This window comes from Zootermopsis nevadensis, unplaced genomic scaffold (genome assembly GCF_977971745.1).
Source record: "Zootermopsis nevadensis isolate Lab colony 2312 unplaced genomic scaffold, Znev_1.0 Znev_ptg000022l, whole genome shotgun sequence".
NCBI classification, from domain to species: Eukaryota; Metazoa; Arthropoda; class Insecta; order Blattodea; family Termopsidae; genus Zootermopsis; species Zootermopsis nevadensis.
In genome coordinates this window covers 24,950,107-24,974,413 of record NW_028259154.1, presented here as the reverse complement: position 1 = coordinate 24,974,413, position 24,307 = coordinate 24,950,107, and the positions used below count along the sequence as shown (strand labels likewise).

At 36.8% G+C, this 24,307-nt stretch overlaps 1 protein-coding gene across 1 annotated transcript in view; it reads left to right on the top strand.

The window, feature by feature from the left end:
* Positions 1 to 2,615: 2,615 nt before the first annotated feature.
* rsh (Rap GTPase activating protein radish) overlaps positions 2,616 to 24,307 on the top strand; it is a 391,302-nt gene continuing 369,610 nt past the window's right edge. Inside the window, exon 1 of the mRNA XM_087353834.1 lies at positions 2,616 to 2,742. The gene's annotated coding sequence lies outside the window, so the exon portion shown is untranslated. The remainder of the gene's footprint in view (positions 2,743 to 24,307) is intronic.

Sequence of the window (24,307 nt, the reverse complement as noted above, 5' to 3'; positions counted from 1 at the left end):
AGACGATACTAAATGCATTTAGCAGGTGAACTGCGTTTTTTAAATACGATGTGTTATCTATACCTTAATTACATTTCGCGAGAAGCATTTTTTATTTATTTATTTATTTAGTGTTCTGTCTGACGACAGGTCCATATGAACAGGATCCTTCCATCCTTTTCTCGGACTGGGACCTGTTCATATACGTTCTTGGCAGATGATCCAGAAGTGGTTTGCCATTGCCTTCTTCTGTGTGTGAATGGAGTAATTGTTGGGATGCCACGGAGGAAAACTCCGTGTTGCCTAGACCACGGCCTTGCCCAACACAAGTTATAAATTCGGGCACCGCCGGGAATCGAACCCGAGACCCCAGGATTACAAGGCCAGCGTTCTAACCGCTAGACGGATTTTAATTATATTCCAGTAATAAAGTTGCCTCCTTAGTGCCAGGTTGTCTGTAGGTGTTTAATAATAATTTAAATCATGTTACATTTGCATAAGGAAGCAACTGGCATGCAATAAAACATTGTTACACTTCTACTCGTACATTGTATCAGATTCAGAGATTTTAATCATGCAGAGGGATCGTGTTTCTTTTTTAATTCTGGCCTTTGAATGGCGACGTGTTCGCCAGTTTCATGCAGTTTAGTTTCATTTCGATGATTCCACAGCGCCGGAGAAATTTATCAGACAAGTTCTAAGGCGGAACTGTCTGTAATATCGGATGTTTCTCGGTAACTGGACATTTTGAGATAGTAATGATATTGAAGGAGACGTATGAAGACAATGTTAAAATAAGGGGCTTAAGAAATATAGCTGAGTAGAATATTTGTACCTGAGAGAGAAGAAATGACACACGGGAAAACAAAACGACATTTCACATTATTTGAAGGGCAATCACATCAAGGATGAGCAACCTAAAGGGGAAACATCACTTGGGAGGATAATAATGAAAAGAATTTTAAAAATACAGTGTGTGGGAGTCGAATGTATTAAGCTGTTTTATGATGGGGTTAAGTGGCAGGCTGTTACGAAAATGATAAAATAATTACGCTTTGTCTAGCTTTAAATGGTTTTACAACTTGTCAGCTGTGGAGTGAATGGAAACTATTTTTTTTAGAGAATTTGAAAATAATGTTTTGTGAGAGAAGTTTGATGGCCGGGAGCACAATAAGTAATCATAAATTTTTCGTTCATTATAGCGGAATAAATTTAATTAGATTAACTGATAATGCAGCACGCAGCGGGAAGAAATCTTGTAGAGAATTAGCAAAACAAAGTACTTGAATGACAAAACGCCGATTAGGCCCGGATTGAGGTGTTAATGTCCATCTTCTGTTTTACGCTTTGAAACGTAATTAACGAAATCGCGAGTTAGTTTCAACACGTGTGAGCAAGTATTTTTGTGATGAGCGGACAGCTGTCTCTCTCTCTCTGTAGCATTTTCGGTTCTAGGCTCGGTTAGACCCTCTGAAATTTGTGCTGTTAAAAGAAGCTGGCTGAGGACAAGTCTTTCACAACGCATTTTTTTTGGTCGGGCGAAATATTCAAGAAGAAGGCTAGGAGTGAGACAAATGAACTTTCAACGACTGTTTTCTGTAGGCCAGTGTTTGGACACTTGAGCTTCTTTCTTCATGAAATTTTGTATATTCAGAACAATTTCCCTCTTTTCATAAAAACAGCAGGTTTTGATCTTGTCGGTGTCACAACTGAAGTGACATAAAGTTCACTCCAATCACTTGACACTCGTCTGCGTGGTATTTGCACCGTTGAGGGAAGGGTCTGCTCTCAGGACCTTCTCGGACTGACATAAGAAACAAAACAAATAGCCCGTCCATGACACCTGATATGACCAGTTCCACTAGCTTCTCCCCCGGTCAAACGTACTTTTATTACCATAGTCCCTGCCCTCTTTGGTATGTGACTTAGGACTATCTGCTTGTTGTATATTTTCCTTACATATTGGACTGTGATTAAATTAGTAGGTAATTTTGCGACGATCTGTGAGGTGCAGAGTTTGTATAGCCTGAAATGAGATCGAATGGTAATCATGAATCAGCATCTAAGGATTTGGAAGGAGGCATAAACCTTGATACTGTTTTAGCTTTCTCTGGCGAGACCGAAGAAAACCAGGACAAAGCTGAGCCACGGCAGATGGTAATACGTCCGATTTTCGAAACGTGCGTCTTTTCAGTTCAAGTCTAGACAGTTGCTACTGCACAGATGTACTTCGCGTGTTTATTGATAAATATATTCTTTAGTTTTATTGTATTTATTATTATCCCGTATTTAATACACATTTTCTGTGCTTTCAAACATTTTATATTGAGTATATTGAACACCGCCAAAAGTTTATGTGTGAGCATTACGTATTGCAGAATTCGTTTCAGAACTTTGTCCTGATCCTGCCGTCAGTGGAAGGGTGGATTTCATTTGTTGTCACAACAAAAAATGTGATAACAACAGCAACATCAATAACAACAACATTAGAGGGAAAATTCTCCACCCCCGTCCCTCACAAAATGATGCTCGCTGTATAACAGGTGTCCCTCGTTCTGCGCAGGCGTGGACCCGTACCCGAGCCCCTCCATTCCACAGCAGAGCGCTGCAGGTTTCCTCACAATCAGACGTCGTCTCGCTGACCCATCTCACCCGACCGTCTCATCTGACTTCTTTATCAGCAGTCACAGAATTTGTAGCCACCCTGTCGCAGTAACTCCACGGGACGGCGGACCAGCTCGTGAGCGAATCTGCTTAAGCCAGGTAAGAACCGGATCTTCGTATTGTTTTCTGGTATTGGACCAGTTTTCTTTTATATTTTGTGTAAAATGAGAATACACTTTTCTTACTGTTACGTCGTCTTTGCTAGTTGTTTGTATGTATATACACACACGCGCGCGCGCTCGTACGAATGCAAAAACCGTGGTCAAATAGAGTATATCAGGATAGAGGATACTTTGGAGACATTCGATTTAATAATTTCCTTATATTAAAACGTGTTATGTAATAAATATGTGCTGTAAATAGTAAAATATACGTATAATATCATAATTCTGATAAATTTCTAAGTATTTAACTGTCAGACATAAATTAATACATCTGTTACATTATAATCAGGCTTTTATATTAAATAGGATATTTGATTAGTCTATTACTTCTAATGCGGATTTCTTTAATTGATTTTTACATGTTAGTCGGTCATTTTGTAAAATTACGATGGTAATCGGTGCAGAGTTTAAGATTTTGAGAATAGATCCGAATATAAAGGCAATAAAAAAGTTAAATTACTCAGAATGCTCACATTTCTTACGCAGAGAAAAACGGGTTGAATGTTTATGACAGCTGAGCCTACTTAAAAGTTAATTTAATTTGTCCGGAGACAGGAACTTGTCTTGTCGACACGTGTTACTGTGAAGGTTTCAAGACAAACCCTTTGTCAGCGATGGAGAATATTTACGTTTCTCTAGATGTGTTGAAATTTACTTGAGTCCAGGATCGGAAATGTTAAATTTCTATCGTCGAGAAGTAATAGATTTACCAATTCGAAATTAAAGTGATATTTTATCCATCAAACTGTAGCGTTATTTTTGTTGGATAAGTAAACTAAGCAAATTTAATATGCAATTATAACACCGCAGGATTACGTTTCTAGAGTCTAATATATTTTTTGGGGGGCTAAATATTCCGTTTTGGCATATATTGCTCTTGTGTTGCGTTTTGCATATTTGAATACTCTAATGGTTTTACCATATATCTGTAAATATTACGTAAGCAATGGAGATTTTGCCTTTCTGGTAGGTATTTGCGAGTGGAAGTTTACTTCTAATTCATATCGAAGTGACAAAGAAATCTAAGACGCTCGAAGATTGCCGACGTGGGTTCGAATCTCACTCGAAATATGGATATTTGTTCACGTCTTTCTGTAACAGGCTAGGTTGTGTAGGTGTGGGCGACGTTCCTCCCACTCCTCCATGGATTTCTATCAATGTCAAAAAAGTTCGAATACCTTGAAGAAAAATTTGCCATATATTTTAAGTCTCAGAGTAAAACGTGTAAAAAATATAAATTCTAATACAATGGTCGGATTTAAAATGTAGATGGGATAAAGGAATTCAATGACTAAACACGTAACACGAAAAAGTTTACAGAATTTTACCTGTGAAGTCTATAAGCTGACTAAAACTGTATTTTATTAAGTAATTGTACAAGAAACGGTTGTTCTATTGAAATTATCGAAATAAATCTGTATAATTCTTTCACTTGTTAGTGCTTGAATTTATTCAATTAATATTTTTCTTCAGAGCAAATGACCACGTTTTACGAACTCAAAAAATAAGAAAACTGATTAGTATGTCCAAATTTGGGATACTTGGCAAGACACCTCAGTTTTGATAATGAATGGGGCTTAATTTATGGAGTGGACGTTGGGAACTAAAATGAATACTTGCAAATGCAGTGAACTAAAGGAAATGTTTATAAAAGATTATTTGTTCTGTTCTTGAATAAATGTACTGATTACTGAGTCAATGAATTCATCGTAAGTTTTTCATTAGTGCGTGAACTAAAATACACAAAAATAACACTTTATGTAAATTGTTTATAATTGTTTAATTTTAACCGTCTAATCACAATAAAATATTTTATTAAATATTAAAATATTATTATTACAATTAACATTTAAAATTTAAAATTTTAAATATTAATAATATTTTAATATTTAATAAAATATTTTGTTGTGATTAGACGGTTAAAATTAAACAATTATAATCATCACAATATGATGCAACATTATCATCTCACTTTATGTAAATTTGAAAGTATGACATTTGAAAAGTTACCTTAATACGTGCCTATCCACATGCTTACCGCAGATATCAGGACAACAGCTATGAATTGTTTCAAGGCACAATTTAGAAGTTGAGTTTGAATTATTTTACCGCCCTTCCGCTAGATATTATTTATGCTTTTGTAAAACCGTAGCTCCTTATCTACACAGCACAAAGCGCTGAAATGCTACCCTGTAAAATCCTTGTTTTCTTCAGTTTTGGCCGTATTATTATATAAACGTGCGACATTTTGTTGATGATGTTTTTGGAAAGCAGTTATTTGAAAGACAAAGAACATGTCGCGAGAATCGTAACAGAGAAAGATACATTTTAAAATAAGAATAACAAATTTATTATAAGAGTTGATTTAATTACACAATCCATATATTAAACTCATTGCCATTAATTAAAATTATTTCTTATAACTTTGTTCCGCAGTTCAAATTTAAAAACAAAATTCGGTTTTCAAAAAAGAGCGTAATTCCTTTACAGGTTGAAAAAATATCGTCTGCTGAACCAGGACAATTTTCCACGAATTTAGCTAGACACGCCTCCTTTATACAATATAATATTTCATAAATATTTTAATTATGAAACATTTTTTGATATTTTTCCACGGCATTACTTTTTCTTTTGATTCTGTTTTATAACATTCTTATGGCTTTTGTTACTAGCATGAAAGTAAACTTTTTGTATTTATTTTGTGGTTGAAACGTATGACATTTTATACATCCAAAAGGGCATTTGTAATATGGAGTATGATACTAATATGTGACAGTGCTGATGAATTTATTTCCAGAGGTTTCCGATTCGCATACCGCCTGCAGCAGTTTTATTTTATATTTTCCTATTCCATCCTTTTGTTTCAAAGTGTGCCGGGGGGCACACCTCCATATACGCTGGTGTGTTTGTGATCAAATAAAATTATGAAACGCGACAGAGAATGGGTCGGGTGGTAACTGGTGACTTCCTTCATTAATTTAAATACACGTAAAAATTAAAGCAAATTAATAATATAGACGTAAAGAGAAATGAGCAAGAAAGACGCCATAAAATTGTGTGAGATTTTAGATGTTCACGGCGGCGGCAATGATGACGTCACCCTGCGTTCTGTTGCCGTGTAGATTTTTTAGGTAGACGCCGAAGTTTCAGAAAAAATCATACAATCTCCATCTTCAGGGTTGAAGTGCTAAAAATGGAGACTAATGTTTCTCCGAAACGTTGACATCTTCCTGCAGGTTCACATAGGCGAAAACCAGAATAAAAACGTCGCAATATAAATATAAGTTGGGAGGCACGGGGGTCGATTTTTAAGAAGATGAAGGCGGTATGTTTCTTCGGAACTTTGGTATATATTCCTTCCTTCAAGATCAAACGGTGTCACAAGACAGGAGACCAAAATTTCATCTATATCGCGTGTGAGAGCCTAAAATTTCAAATATAATTGAGGTTTGTTTTAAGATTTGAAGAAGAAGAATTTATGGAAATGCTTGTAACAAGTTCGTAAAAAAATGTCATTCCGTATACTTTTAAAATTGCTGAAGAACTTGGTATAGGTTTATTAAAGCAACAAATTTCCTTTTCTTATGGGTGTGGAACGCTGTTACATTATAAGGAATAAGATGAATAAGTTAATGACCTCACACATTACTATTATTGATATACATTTTAATATTATCTGTCCATCTAAGCCTAGTTCTTCCATGTGGTATTTTCCCTTCAGGTTTTCTAACAAAAAATTTGTACTTATTCCTTGCAACTCCGATCTGTTTTGCTTTGATTTAATTAGCTTAATAACAAATTAAGTTTGTAAATTATGAAGCCTATTAACATTCGTATTTCTTCAGTCTCCTGTCACTCCAACCATGTTAGATCCAAATATCCTCTTCAACAGCCTCTTCTCAAATACCCTGAATCCATATTACTCCCTTATCTGGCAGGCCAAGTTTCAAACCCACAAAAATCGTATTAAAGCTATGGTAACTGTTAACCAAACATCAGCGATTAAAATAATTTAATTTATATAAAAATCAATCAAATCCCTTAAATTTGCATTAATCTACGTTCAGATGGACTTCAGTGGTTTTCTCCTAGAAACAAAATTTGCTATTCGTTTATTCAATTAACTGTTAGTGAGAAATAAACAGTGCCAATAGAATAAAATGACTGGGATAAAAATATTTATGTTGGAGAAACGATATAAAATATCATATGAATGCGAGTGTACTTTTTTTTGGTAAGTTTCATACGCGTAGCATAGGTTTCTAAAGCATCATGAAGTTTCTTCTCAGAATCACTCCGGAGACTCCTAATTTTTATCCCAGAGTTCTCTGCTCGCCTCCCCAATTAGAGATCAAACAGACTGGAGTTTTATAAACTTGTGCATGTCCAGAAGCGAAGGGAAGGTAAATATATGTATTACACGAACTGGCTTTGTAAATTACGATTGTAACCGCTGCACCACTGTTGCTTATTTGTTGAGATTAAAGTATAAATCAACTGAAAATGAATATAAGAACTTTTCAACTCTCCTGTTCCTCTCTTAGTTCTAATTTAATTTTCATTGTACATCCGCATATCATGAAATGTTTTTTAAATATTATCATCCGATCTGCGCTCACAAAAATATTTTGCCTTGAGGTTACCCAACCATTCTAATTTCCCACAAATCTGTATCTTTATTTTGAACGTTAATATGAACAAACAATTTTATGCGCGAATCCCAATTGAAGTTCCGTGATCATATTCTTGGAGCAAGCCATGTCTTCCGAGGACTTCACAGCCGTTGTGAAGTATGTGAATGCTATTTGTAAGCGAGAAAGAACAAGTCGAAGTTAGTCTGGAGGAAAGATTTACAGAAGCAATTCTCATAAACTTCGAGAGTGTAACAGCTGAAATAAATGCATTCTTATATTTACGATCGTATCAGAAGTTTCTATCTAAGAGCGATTTTTAATGACGTACGATTCGTAAATAAACTGTTTAGAACACAAAATACATCGTCTCCAAGGCCCTGCTGTTGTAAATACTGCCATTATTTGTGATAGGTATTTCTTAAATATTATTAATAGTCGAATATATTCATTATATTTTATGGCAATGTGGTTTGAGATCTTATTGTTAAAGGATTTGAAAATGTGGAATCCATTATGGTCTAATACTATAAAGCGCTTATGGACAGTGTTGGTTTCTCTTGTCGTCATGGTAACCATTTAAGACCACAGTACTTTATTCTTTGCAAAGCGGCTTAAATCAGAACATTGTTTGCAACAGTAGACTTTGTTATCGCAAATTGTTGTTATTATAAAGTTTCGTTTTCAAGGAATACATATTATGATGACTCAGTTCCGCCTGAAATTTGAATACTGTCCAATCACAGGTGTGCGACCGAGAACGGTCTTCGACCAACAGGTAGTAGCTGGTAACCTGTTGATTGGCGTTCGGGGTGATGAACGGACGATTCGTGGTGCATTGTCTTGAGTGTAGGGCGCGCTTGCTTCACTCCACAGACTTCATTATTAAGGAAACTTGGTCAACAAATTCTACCGTCTTACAGCTCCCTGGAATCTGAAATGCTCAATCGATGTGCACTGTTAACACGTGGGACTGAATCGAGATTTGGAGAGACAATTATAAAAGATTCAAAAACTTCTTGACGATGGTGAAGAGTCATTTGAATAAAAATTTTCTTGGATATTATCCATCGTCTAGTAAAATATAAAACGTAAAACGACGTTTCGGAGATGGGGCTCTATCTCCGCCTTCAGGTTCCTACTCAGTTGGGCCCACTAGATAGAGCTAATCCCAACTGAGTAGGAACCTGAAGACGGAGATAGAGCCCCCATCTCCGAAACGTCGTTTTACGTTTTATATTTTACTAGACGATGGATAATATCCAAGAAAATTTTTATTCAAATTATAAAAGATTATTCAAACTGGTGATTACTGAACGGAATACGATCAACTGACAGGAACTTATAAGACAAGGGAGAGATGAAAAATTCCTGCGAAATATTATACCAAAAATGCAAATGGAAGAGGCCACTTGGGAACCTAGACAACATGATAATATTAAAATGGATATTTTTTAAACGGACTGTGGTTCAGGATGGAGCCCAGTGGTGGACTTTCGTAAATACGGTATTTGAAATTTGAGTCCCATAAAATAGAACCTACGTATAATTTGTTTATTTTAAAAACACTGTATTATGGTATTAGTTATGGATTTCAGGCACGGCTACGGTAGTATCTTTAAGAGTTCGCTTTTCAGTGTAAATTTTCTGTGACGATAAATCTGGCAACAGCCCTTATTCTATTGGAAACAAGCTCTAAGTTAGCAATAAATGCGGAGTCACTCCTGAAACTGTCAACTGACAGAGGTAATGTTCATTTTGTGATTCAAGTTGGCCTTATCCATTCGATTCGAATAAAAGCGATGGTCCATCTATGATTCCTCGTTTGAACACCAGAGTGCATTGATGACGCTGGTAAAGTGAATGCTGTTCTCACTCCAGGTCTGTGTTTTTAATCCTTCTGAGTATTCGTTTTGTCATCTGTTGTGGATTGTATTTTTAAAAGTACACTTAATTCTGAAATAATATTTTTATCACCAACTGTGTAGTCTGTGTTCTGTTGCGTTGTTGTCCGGGGGGGGCGGGGGCGGGGGGGGGGGGCGGCGGGGGGGGCGGGGAGGAAATGCCTGTACATTCATTGACAGTGCGAAAAGGATTTCAGATCAAAGCATTCTATGTAATTGTTTTCACTCTATCCGGCTAAAAGCTAAACATTCCGGAATTTTACGCACTGGCAGTGCAGTGGTAGTTGATACAGGAATTTGGCCGTACTCCCTTAATTATGTTCGTAAAGTTGCTGTCTGTTTAATGGACACTTATGCTGAACCACTGTTTGTTTAACAACCTATAGTGTCTTTTCGATCAGCTGCTAGTGAAAAGTTGACACAGGTTAGGATTCCTACGAATACACACACTTCGGTTAGAAGTACGCCCAACAGCATCTAATCTACGACCTGCTGTTTTGTGCGGGCTCGAAACGTCGCCTAGGGAAGGACACACACTGTGGGTGTTCCGAAACAACGTGCTGTGAAAAGGGGTAATAAGAGGTTGTCGAAAATTATACAACTAGGAATTTCTTAATTTGTATTTTTCTCGTAATATCAACCCTTTGACGCCAAAACTCCTCTTTTAAGAATTTCAGTCCGAACCGCAAAGAAAACATGACACTTTTCCATTTTTTTATTTATTTAGTGTTCTGTCTGACGACAGGTCCATATGAACAGGATCCTTCCATCCTTTTCTCGGACTGGGACCTGTTCATATACGTTCTTGGCAGATGATCTAGAAGTGGTTTGCCATTGCCTTCTTCTGTGTGTGAATGGAGTAATTGTTGGGATGCCACGGAGGAAAACTCCGTTTTGCCTAGACCACGGCCTTGCCCAACACAAGTTATAAATTCGGGCACCGCCGGGAATCGAACCCGAGACAACAGGATTACAAGGCCAATGTTCTAACCGCTAGACCACCGTGGCTATACTTTTCCATTAAAGTGATTGAATGGTTAACTTTATTTCAGGAAATAATCTTTGTTTATATCGAGAATCACACAAAACAAATAAATACAAAATTCAGAGTTATTTATTTGTAATGCGCGGGGTAAATATAGTTCCCAGGGAGTTTTGGAGGCTTAATTAGTCGACCAAATGAAGAAGGATGAGATTGGTGTGGCATATAGCACGCGTTGGGAAATGGGAACTGAAACCAAAATTTTAGTGACGAAGTCTGAAGGTAATGACTACTTCCGAAGCGAATGAATCAATGAAACCATAATGGTAATCACGTCTTACAAAAACGTAACGCGATATAAACCGATAGATGGAAAATGCGAGAAGTATAATCGATGTCATAACCAGCTCAGTAACTTTCGATGTTTTAAGAACTACGCATCACCACTGAATTACTTCCTCCTGTAAAGCCCAGTTATGGAGACGCGTTTAATTTTGAATTTTTAAATGTTGTTTATTTGAGATTTGTGCTTCAGAGGGTTAAGGGACTTGTCGGATTGTCAAATGTCTTTTAGTGGATACACGAAAGTACTGAAATGGTTATAGTTTTTTGTCGCAGGGCATTTATAACGGCGCTGTTTCGGGGTTTACATGGAAGAACTGAGGAAAAACACTGAAAAATCTGCTGGAATTATGAAGCTGTATGTCAGAAATTATTCTGGCGAGTTCAGAACATGGGCAGGGAGTGCCGCCACAGCGTTGAGTGTGATATGTGTAAAGCGACATGGAACAGAAGCGCTTCTATGCCGTTCTTACAGAATTGACAGTTTTTTCGGAAAATTTAAAATGCCGCTACGCCAGAATTTATTTCAAGTTATAAAACCCGTTTATGAGAAGCAAAAACGAAGTGAAAAATCACCAAGTTTGGAGTAGATCCTTAGCTGTACAGATCACAGACTATGGAGAGTTTCCATTGTGAGCAAGTGATGAGTATACGCGATATTGCATGATGAATGTTGAAGCTATTGGAAAGCGACCGGTTTTATTGGACATAAAAATGAAATGTAGCCGCCGCTTATAAACTGCAGTATCATGTCGCAAACAAGTAGCGAACTCTGGTGTCGTATCGTTCAATCAATGGCCTTGTTGTTGGTTTTGATTGCATGTCAGCAAATGAGTCAGTATCAGGTCTGACTTAGGCTGGACGCACACCGGCTAGTTAACATAAGACGAGACAAGACGAGGTTAATTAATATGACGTCAGAAAATACAAGATAACACATGATCCATAGTCACCAGCTCGCGCCATGTAGTCAGTTTGAACAGGAGATGTTAGAAAATGAGGTTATTGCACTTATAAAATCCATAGTTTATGCAAGCAACATATTAGTTATTAATTCTTTAGTGTTTGGTAACAGACTTCCAATTGGCCACGAGAAATTCCTTCAACATCCTTCCCAATGAATGTTTTACAAGTATTTTTATCATTAGACACTATATAGTCTGAGACACTGACGACGTCGTTAAATAAACCACAAATAAATTAAAATGAAGTCAGTTCTTCAAAGAAGACACAACGTGTCTCTCCATGACCATGATCAACTAGTGAGAGTTGTTTAGGGATCTGAGAATCACACGAAAGTTCATAAATGCGCTGTGGACAGACTGTGAAGTGAAGTGTATGCTAAAATATATAAAAGCTGTGAATGTAACTTAAAAGTTAAAGCAGGCGGTGTATATAATTACTACTAACCTATAAAATATTAAAATGTTATATTGACAAAGATTTACGTTATTTGTCTCAGAAGAATACATGCCATTGTAAATACCCGTAGAGCTTGTTTAGTTCTCAGGGAAAGATTTGAGGTGTCTTAGAACAGTGCCCCTTGGCGAGCGTTTCGTATGAAATGTATCGGTTGTTGTAATACAAAGAATTTGTTGATTAGTTTCCTTCTTAGCAAAATGTAACAAATTTTAGTGTGTCCTTTGCTCCCCGAGAAGTCCTTGAGCTAATATATATACTTTCTCCTTCATTATGAATGATGTTTCCTGATCGTGTACCAACTTTATAGTCACCCTGTACCGGCTGTCTCTGCTTTACGACTCTGTTAAAGAAGTAGCAGAAGCAGGTAACGACGTGTCGTTAGCGCCGTTATAACAAATATTAATAAATATGTATAGGAATCGTTGAGCCGAGAAAATAATAAAGTGATACATAAACTTTGGTACAGTGTATAGTCACTTTCTAGTCCCTGTGGACACTTTTGCTGATGTCGAGGAGCTCCGTCTGGTCTCACCGTACTACTTACTGCCTTACTTTGATCGATCAGCCACACAAACTCTCACTAGGCAATCCATTGTAACTTTACAATGATATATCACCAAGTGGAGCGGTGAGATATATCGAGCCTTGATGCCTCCACTCGCAAGTTTTATAACCCACATTTTGCTGTCAGTCTTAAGAAGACAGGGACGGCGAACTGTTTGTTCGGATACTTTGAGAAGCATTCCGTTATAAGACAGCGTACCTTGAAAACTAGTCTACGAGACACAAGTATTAGGTGGATGAGATTTTTATAATTTTTGCTGTTTACAAAATATTAAGGTAATTACATCAAGGACAATTAAATGCGCGAGACAATTAGAATGCATACAGACGAAGAAAGTTGCATATGAAGTTGCAATTGTAATATCTGAAAGGAAGGGACTACTTGTGAGAGCTAAGAGTACATGGAGGAATAATATTAAAATGGATCGAGTAGTTGACTCGATTTTTATGGACACTGTGTTGTGAACATGTAAACCGATTTACTTCGGTTTCTATTGAGTAGCTGAGCAACTGTCAGCTTCTCAATAAGGACTTTTCTCTACGTGATTAGTTATTAACGAGAAATTAATAGAACGCTGGTGACGATATCACACGAGAAACATTATAATTTGTCTTCTTTAACATAAATTGTTAAAGTTATAAAATGATGGAGTGTGAGATGGGCAGGGCGTTTAGAATGAATAGATAAACCTCTGAGTAAGCGGCCACGTGCGTGAAGCTCAACTAGTCTGAGGTTAAGAAAGCATGGAACTTTTTATCGATTCCGGCATACGTCTCCATGGCATATGATGTACAGGAAAGACTTTAGCGTTTTATTCTGAACAGACAAGGATTTGGAAGGAGCGGTAGTGGGCAGTGTGGAACTTTCAGCAATTATATCCCGAATAAAAATCTAAAGATTCACACAATACCACCATCTTCGGTAATAACCTCGACATGTACTTCGGAATATTATTCGCTATTGAATTAGGGTCGTTTGTTCTTCGACCTGGAAGCAACACGTAATCCCACAACGTTCAGTAAACCATTAGAAATGTTATGACAAACGTTATGGCTGTTTTGTAAGCCGAAGCGGACTTGAAGTGCTAATTTAGTACTCATTAAGCTAAGAGTGTAGTGATTCTGGCGGTGAGAGAAACCAGTGGAAGCAGACATTTTGTTGCTGATTTACACACGTTCAGTATCATATGACAACAGCGCAGAATTTTCAATACGCCGTAATTACGCGTGGAGGTTTATGGGTAAGATAGTATCCTGAAATCTTTGAAAAAAAAGATTTTATGGCTTGAAATATCAGCTGATGTTGCGCTGAAAAAATAAATAAATCAACACGTCAATAAAAACACATATTTTACAAATACTGTCTTTAGAATATTTCAAATTTAATTTACCTTTGTGATGACAGCCTTCTGGGTTACTTCGAAATGTAGTCTCGTAGAAGTTAATCGATATTTCACAGGTGCTTATTGCTGCTATCATTATCATTATCATCATCAGTTTCCTTGTTATTAATTTATTTCTGTTACCAATCCATTGTTCCAAAGCTACTCATGTTACAGAATGACACATACATTTAAAAATTATTTTACTTCGCACGTAACTTAATATTCACTACATCCATAAATATTTCAGTCGTAATGGTTCTTAATGAGATGAATATTTTACGCGATATAAATGTTTTATATTTTAACCATTACTGATAGAATTAAATGTATTATCGGAATTGTATTAAAAAAACCAGTAACCGAAAATAAGTTCGCTGCACAAAATTTAATGTTTATACATAACAGCAAATTCATGCGGAATCAGTTCAGAACTATCAGTAAAAGCATAAATATATGGGCCATTAAGCTTTTTATTCATGGGAAACTCTGCCTTATGTCATGTGCATTTGCATACGTGTATAGGCCTCATTCACATTCTCCCTCTGCATTTATTACTATTATTAATATTTGTATTAGTCTCCGCTTTATGAGATTAACAGGAATTAAATCGGTTTACCCTTTCAACGGATGTTCCCTACGTCATTTACGATCTGTACTTAACATGTACTGATGTTTATTCAGTTAAATTCGGGTTATTCTTTCGATTCCCGGCGGTGCCCCGAATTTATAACTTGTGTTGGGCAAGGCCGTGGTCTAGGCAACACGGAGTTTTCCTCCGTGGCATCTCAACAATTACTCCATTCACACACAGAAGAAGGCAATGGCAAACAACTTCTGGATCATCTGCCAAGAACGTATATGAACAGGTCCCAGTCCGAGAAAAGGATGGAAGGATCCTGTTCATATGGACCTGTCGTCAGACAGAACACTAAATAATAATAAGATGAGGTAGTCTAGCGGTTAGAACGCTGGCCTTGTAATCCTGGGGTCTCGGGTTCGATTCCCGGCGGTGCCCGAATTTATAACTTGTGTTGGGCAAGGCCGTGGTCTAGGCAACACGGAGTTTTCCTCCGTGGCATCCCAACAATTACGCCATTCACACACAGAAGAAGGCAATGGCAAACCACTTCTGGATCATCTGCCAAGAACGTATATGAACAGGTCCCAGTCCGAGAAAAGGATGGAAGGATCCTGTTCATATGGACCTGTCGTCAGACAGAACACTATATAATAATAATAATAATAAAAAAATTCTTTCATGATGAGAACCGCCTGTTAATGTGATATGTTTATCCTAAAATAAAACGCACATCAGATAATAAAATCAGTGTATGTACTAAAACCAAATAAAATAATGCATTTGCATATTAAGGAATATCTACATATAATCATTTAATTACTTGAGTTGTTTGCTTATTATTTTATTTGGTGTTTCGTGAAAATGGCCCATTCATTTTGGGAAATATCGACTGTCTGGCAGACCTCTGAGTTGTTTTGTCCGATTCTTCAATTGATAATTTGTTATATTCTTCATGTTTTTATCTGATTTATTTTAAAGTTTTTTTGCCTGTTGATGGTATCCAAACCCCTACTTTATTTATTTATTTGTGGTTTATTTGTCGACACTCCCAGCTGTAGCTCTCATCAAAAAGCGTGGAATGATAAATAGAAGATCTAACTAATGTATTATGTGATGGAAATAATATGTAAGGAAGAGGCCGTGTCCTAATTTTATGGAACTATCTGTATATTTTCTTGTAAGGACTGGGAAACATAAATCCGGACCGAGATTTGAAGCCGGGACCTGTACAGTACTGAATAAGAGTGCTAAAAGCAACGATAAGAGGTTCTTAATAGGTTTGCCTTTCTACGGTAAATTTTCTAGCATCGTCTCAGTTTGGATAGTACAATCAGAAGATACTTGATCGTTGCGGTATTTGTTGTAAGTAATCGTAATTTGATTTTATCGCGGATAAAATTTCATTATGGTCGGTTATGAGCAGAGTTTTCTGTGTTAACAGACTTGCAGTTACATTACGTCCATGTACTGAATCCAATGGGCACTATTTCTCTGCCACTAGACGGTATATTTATGTTACAAACTTCACGTCTCTCAGTTATAACCGCGGTATTACTATTTCTGTGCATTTACCTAAACACAATACCTGAAGGAAACATCGCACAGACTAATTTATCTAGAGAAACTTTCCTGCATGCCTGGAGCGAATCATGTATTGTAGTAATTAAAATTCTATCTTGAAGATGGCTGCCTTCTGGGATACAGCGCCGCGCAGTCTGGTAGTTATTGACCAACGTTTCGCATAAGGTTACCGCCTCCATAATCAGGACGATAAATCACCGCGAATAGCCATGACAGCGTCAAACGTCATCAGTACGGCTCTGTGTATTGGAGAAGTCTCAGCGCCTGATGGGGCCAATTGTTTAAGCGTTTCGTGATCTTCTTCTGCGAATTCAAGCAAATATCGTGATATAACCTTAAAATAGAGTACGCGCCGCGTGGTTATAACTCCTGCGTTGTATCCGGGAGGTCCCGGGTTGAAATCTCGGATCGGAGAGCGATTATCCTGACTGAGGTTTTCCGTGTTCTTTCTCATTTCCTTCAGGCTAATTCCGGGTTGGTGCCTTAAATTAGGCCATGGTCTTTTCTTTTCACATAGTTTCCAATGCAATATTCGCTATCATCTTCTCATTCGACGTGATATATAGTCTGAGATACTGAAGAAGTGTCTTTAAATAACTACAATAGGTAAATATTACGTCTAAACCATATATATTTCTGTATTTATGCTACTCAGCTTTTATTTCAGTGTTAGGCGTTACTGGGATGGATACGATATAGATAAATAAATAATAATAATTATAATTAATAGTAAGTTTATAACAGAATTTTTATAAAAACACCGTTTCAAACATTATAAAATATACAATTATTAATGTGATGTTGAGTTTGTGTTTCAGTTTTTAAACTATTAAAATGAATGCTATTTATTCTCCACAACTGTTAAACGCGTATAGAATTCCTACCGTTATGTTCATATGAAATGTTTTCTGGCAACACTATATAATAAAGAAACTTCGTTTACGAGGATTTGCTTTTAAACATTAATATTCGTCGGCAAGATTTTTTATTTTATATTTGCACTTGTTTTCTGTAGACTTAATTGAATTCTGTTTGTGTAACCAACCTGGTAGCAAGCATTCCGGCAAGTAAACATGTTGTTAATAATTAGTTTGACAAGAGGAAAACAGAATGTTATATCTGACTATATACCATATACTCTGTCTGATAAATAGCTACGTTTCAGATTTATGCTTTCTAAATTATTCAATCTGCTTTGGTTAGAAGGCAACTGAATTGATGATAATATGAGACGAATTGTTAGAAATATTAATACAGAATTCGTTTATGTTATTTGAGGTGAAGGTAGTGAACTTACAGGTTGTGAGGCATTGTACCGGTGTTTCGGAGCAATATGCAGCTTCCATCCTCACGAGGACCAAACATCATTTTAAAAGTTTGTTTTCTTTGCATGCCCCAGAATCTCACATTGAGATTCCGGTAATCTTTGTGTCTGAATTTTGTCAGAGAGATACATGTCACGCGCTTGAGTTCCATGAATATAACTATAGCTCACCACAGAGACTGATATTGTTCCAAAGCAACGTAGAGAATTGTGAGATATCTACAATATAACGCAGTCCCACCGAGGGTACCTCCCGCTAACATATGAATGTTCGTGTGCATTCACCAAATTATTTCCCTGCATCTTCACAAACTTGAAAGGCTCGAACGACGAATGAAACAAAACATAAATCAAGAGTAATGCTTTCCGTGTCGTATCATTATATGACTTGTGTAACAAAGCGTATGCGGAATTCACCTGTGCAAACAGAGGAAGTACCTTCAAATGCTTTAAATTATACATCATACTTGAGTGTCATTAACCCTTTGAAGCCGAAGATCGTCTGAATATTATTTATGAATTCAGTCCGTACCGCGAAGAAAACACTACACCTCACCATTACGAAAATCAGCTGGTTAACCCTTTGAAGCCGAAGCTCGTCTGAATATTATTTACGAATCCAGACCGTACCGCGAAGAAAACACTTCACTTAACCATTAGAAGTCGAATCAGGCGGTACCACATAAGATTTAACAAAAGAACATCCCTGTCAAAGCCTTAACACTTACTCCCTTATAAAGTACACCAATTTATTGTTTTTATTATATCAGTTGATCCCAGCGCAACAATTTCGTCGCTTACTTCGAGTATAATCGTTGTCTAAGCAGGATGCGTGCCTCGAAAAGCCCAAGTCGACTTTGCGACCTTTTATGATCCCAATTTCAAAGAACATAAAAGGTCATAAGTGTCGATTTTCCCTGCTTCCATCAACACAACTTGAGCAAAGAATAATTTAACATGTTATAGGTCAGTGGTAAGTATGCATACCACCTGCTTTTATGCTTATAAACTTCCATGACGTCCACAGGCTTTATTTGTAACTTTTATATGATTCACACTGAACAGAAACATTTGCCATAAGAAATATTGTAACACATTTTCAACGTTGATGTGGCAAGTTTTCATGGAGGCAACGAACAATTATAAACAGTACTTAGACGACGTTTGTTATTTAATGAGTTAAAATGTTAAATACCGATATTTGCCAAAATCTAGTTGAGAAATCGTGCCAGTGCTTTAATGGTTTATCGAAAGGTTTAAAAATTTTCAATTTCACTGGGCTTACTCAGTCACTCCAGTCAAATATAGGAATACAGCCTCAAATTAGGTACGACCACTTTATTCTACATGTTTCCCGTTCATTATTCACTAATAAATTGACACTATATAATATAGCTACTGAATGCGTTGTTAAATACACCGTAAATATTTACATATTCATTAATTAATTCACTCTCATTTGTTTAATTACGTATTCACTGATTTGTTCCTCCTTTCGCTTATTCTCACAGCCACCCACCATTATCTACAGGGCATGTAATAAGCAACTGTTCGCAGTTTGGTTGGTTGGTGATCATCTGTGGAAAAGGGATTTTGGGACTTTTATTTTTTTATTTTAGTGTTCTGTCTGACGACAGGTCCATATGAACAGGATCCTTCCATCCTTTTCTCGGACTGGGACCTGTTCATATACGTTCTTGGCAGATGATCCAGAAGTGGTTTGCCATTGCCTTCTTCTGTGTGTGAATGGAGTAATTGTTGGGATGCCACGGAGGAAAACTCCGTGTTGCCTAGACCACGGCCTTACTTACTTACTTACGAGATAATATTTATGAACGTTACAACCGTTGCCATGGTAATGCCGTAAAGGTATTTCGGACCTCACGTCATCTGTCTGTTAGGTGATGGTTGTTTATTGTTAAGCGATTCTAGGCCTCTTGGGATTATATTTGTGGTTGTGTCATTACCATTTTGAAAATTCTTGACGGGCATTTTACTGGTGTTTTTTCAGATTGCATTATGCTCCAAATGCAAGCCTGACTACGGCTCTCATTGTACAGTCATGTAACAGAATACGATACGTTGTATGAAACTGAGTCAGACCGGATGAATTCCTAACCCAAAACAAATTAATAATTCGTCATTAAAATTTTATGACCACTGACTCTATAAAAGTAATGACTAAACGATGGAACGTGGAACATATCATGACGCATGCTGAGTCAATCAGGTTCGATTATAAGAAGGCAGATGTCCCTCCGTTACTACATGGGGACAAGTTCTTTAAATGACGGAAAATTTATTTTGACAGTTTGAAGAGAGTTTAAGCTGTAACCAGAATGGACTTTGACGGAAATGTTAATAAAATCAAACAGATACTAATTTCAGCATATACGACACCTTAACTGCCGTATAAAATATAAACTTCGAAACTACCCACCTGTTTCAGGCGACTTATATCCCTTTCACGCAACAGCGGGTATCCGGACAGTAAATATTAACGCAATAATATACGCACGGTTCACACTACGAATTCTATGAAGTTTGTAGCACAGTTTAATTCAAGGTTTAGTTTAGCGCGGTATACATGTTTACGTATGCCCTATGTTAACATTTATGATGGCACATCCTAGTTAGAAACAACAATTTTATATATACGGCTGTCAGAGTTTCGTTTAACGGTATTAAAACTTTAAACGAATTAAAGCGATTCAAATATTAACGTAATCTCTATTTTTGCTTTCATGCACTAATTCACTGAGAGACAGACGTTTTAATATTGGGAGTCAGATTACGATAGTATGCGAAATGGTAAAATTCGCCTGGAAATTTGTTAATGTACGTGGGCCAGCTGACTGAGAATAAGGCGTAATTCTTCAGTTCTGTTAGCCATGTCACTTTAGTGAGAACGTCCAAACATTACGACAGATAACTTGAAGGTATTCATTAAATAATTTTTCTATACAGATTTATGTGTTTATGATTTGGGCCGAGCTCCTTCATAAATTCCCTCACCAATTTTTAATTTAACTTTTTTTACAGACAAATATGCATCTGCTTGTTTTATATTTACCATTTTTATTCCATTAAGTCGCGAATTTCATTAAAGTTAATTACCGCGATACCAAAGCTCACAGCCAGACACTGTCAACCAATAGGGTCCAGTCCTATTACTTTATGATAAATTTTAATATTATGCTTCCATCTGCGACTAAGACTACCAAGTGGCTTCTTTCCACCAGGTTTTCTTAGTAAAATTCTGCGTGTATTTGTGAATTAAATCGTATGTGGTACAACCACCGTCCACCTCACCCTGCCTTCATTTGTTCATCCTAATAATATTCGGTGATTAGTACAAATTACGAAACTCCCCATTATTAGTTTTCGTGAAACTTGTGGAAAGGTTTCAAGTTACGTTATTTTCAGGATCTAATTTTAATTTGGACTGATTTGAACAGAGCAGTATCCTCTCATGAAAGCTGGCTGCGCTATTCCAAAGTAGTTACTATACCCTGTAACTAGACTCACTTGCAATGTGGATAATTAGGGGGTTGTTTGTTATAATTCCTGGCAGGGGTTGGTTGTGGTGCTATATCGATCTCAGCCTGAGGCAGTTTGAGGGACGAGGGGGAGGGGTTGAAAGCGACAGGCATTGTGATGGTGATCTTGTTGAATGGACCCGTCTCCCTCCTCTGCCCGTTTCTCCGCTGTTTCATAACGCATTTCCTCAGCGTCACATCTTCAATGCTCTAGCAGTTTCTACATGTACGTACCTCACATGTCGGTATAATGGAATAATGTGACTGTGAACGGGACATTGCAGTGACAAGTAAGAACAGAGACGAAGTTGAAATTCTGTTTGTGATGACGGTTTGGACACAGAAATAGAATGCTGGTTAAGGAGTAAAAACACTGGTAAAATTCGAGCAGCGAAAACATAATTTTTGAAAATTATCAAGGGATTAACAAAGATGCATGCATAATTCGGAACACCTAAGAGCAGGTAGCTACAGTGGAAAGCGGTTGAGTTCAAAACAAAATTTTCACTAACAGACGAAACAGATTTATTACAAGTTAAAGGGATATTCACAACATAGTTTCTAGAGATTCATTCAAAAGACAACTGTGAAGCTTGAATATACTTGAATCTAATCAAAAGAGAGTTTTGAAAAAATTTTTCCTCTATATAATTATTAAATGTTACATACCAGAGAAGATACATCTTGTGAGACCTAAGAGTAGATGGGAGGATGCGATTCAGGACTCCAGTCGCCACCTCTTCTGAACACTACAATGAATATTAGTGTTTAATAAAAGGCGGATAAATGGAATTGACTCTACGTAATATTATGATGGCCGTATTATATTAATTACGCTATCTTAGAAAGTTTTAACTAATAAATGAACATAATTCTTAGACATGAATTATATTACACTGATTTGTTTATAAAATGTATTTTAGCATATATACAAGCAACTATTTTAAATAAGTAATATCCGAAAACTAAATGCAATCACATATTATCTCTTACTACTGTTCACTGCGTTTATACAAAAGCATCATGGATACTTTATTGTTGCGTAATAACGTGGAACCTTCTGTATTGTTTACCTTTTGTTCGAGATCATCGGTCTCCACGTGGATCAAATTGTAATCGACTGTGGTGGAAACAGTATCGATCTGTAGATGCAAAGTGATTGGCTTTTGTTGTGATGGTGTTGAAACTTCCGGGATTCGTGAATTTTTTCTTTTTTGGAATGGGAGTGTACATTCCTATTCAGAAAATTTACGAACAAGACAGGATTAGCTCATAAGTTACTTGAATTTTCTTTGATTTATATTACATCACAACTTTATATCCACAAATTCAACTGGCAATAACCAGACCCCAGCCTAGTATATTTTCAACATATTTGTTATTTTTTAACACGTTAACTTGAGTAAAGTGAAACTTTACGTTTTTCATATAGAAAAAATTCATTTTGTGGTCTTCTGTGATGAGACACCATGCGGTCATTTGAGTGGTCATTAAGTTTCGGTGGAACCTACTGCCGACATCTTTTTGGTGACTACTTATATGATCGCGCCGTGTCGCAACTGAAAAGATCCAATGGAGTCTATTGGCAGAATAAGGTTCAGTGAAAGTTTCAAAAAGCTTTCGCAGGTACCAGTTGCAAAATACATCTGTTAGCTTTGCCCTGTGCGTCTTGGCATCTGTCTATTTGTCTGACTGTCCGTCCATATTGAACAATACGAAAAAAAAACTGAACGTATTTTTATTAAATTTATCGTTAGGTTGTTCTACAAATATGTAATGACACATACAAATTTTTGTTAAGATCGCATAAGAATACACGAAGACCCACATTAACTCCTGCTCCGAAAGTGACCGGATGGCGGATCAAATATTATTTTGGCTGCCATAATAACTTTGCTTATATGGGGTATACCCTTGTGGGATTCTCCATCTAGCCACTCGTAGGAAACTCTGTGGTAGCTCCATTCCTCAGTCAGAAACCACATCGACATAAAAAACCAATTTACAACTCTGTCGCCGCTGGTGTCATTCAGAAAACTCAAATTATGGCGAAAGAGACAACATTTTACGCTGCGTATACACTGATAATGCGTTTTAAAACTATGACAATATTTTTTTGTAAAAGGAGGAATTGAACATTATACCTTTCAGCGCCAACAATAAGGAGTAGAATGCTATAAAATAGCATATTTATCTAATATAAGCAACGGAGACAGAATTGTTTCATACAGAATTAAATTCTGTGTTTGATTACCCAAAATAAGACGTATAATGACCGTGGTTTATTATACGACACGTCACTGTATCTGCTTTAATTAACGCCAGGCCTCTGCTTCTGGGTACAAAGCTCCAGCGTCTTAGAACATTTATGCGTGGCAGCCAATGAATATGAATGTACGCCATTTTGTAGCTACGTCGACACTGTTTAATGTCATAAACACAGTGAACATAATCACGGGATTAAACCTTACATTTGTTTATAGACTCAAATACATGATACATCTCAGTTCGTGCAATTAACTCCACATAATAGAGCCCTCATTTAGAAACTGATAGTTGCTCAAAAAACTTCCCTATCTTCCACGGGACCCAAAGGTTTATTTCCGCCTTTACCAGAGAGCACTTAATTGAACCTTTACCTGAGCCACCTGAATTCAATCCATATCCTACCACACTCTTTTAGAAGATCCATTTTAGTACTGTTTCCTAGAATATGCCTAGGTTTGCCTAGTGGTCTCGTCTGTCTAGGTTTGCCGACTAAAATCTCGCCCTTGTTTTTCATCTTCTCTATTCGTGCTATATGTCCCGTTCATCTCATTCTCCTTGATTTTATCACACAATAATCGATGAATAATGAAACTAAGGGTACTCAACTTTAATTATAATAAAATAATTGATAATTTTGTTTTATACAAATTCACTGGGTTCGTCTACTAGGATACGCACACTGATGTCGCTAAATTTCTCTCTCTGTCTCCAAATATTGTGTTACATTGCTGATTTTAAGCTGTGAGTGTTGGTAACACTGAGGTAAAAATTTTGCTCCCTCTCGCTAAACGTCAGGAGATTTTAATGCCATTATAGAGCCTGAGACATTTAGAATACGAAACTGGATCATCAGTTACTCTACAGAGACTTTCAGCGATAAGCTATATATATATATATTTATAACATTAGAGTGGGCATATGTTTTTGGAATCAGTAGTAGTGTGACGGGGGTGATGAATTTCCCATTGCGCGCTGGGA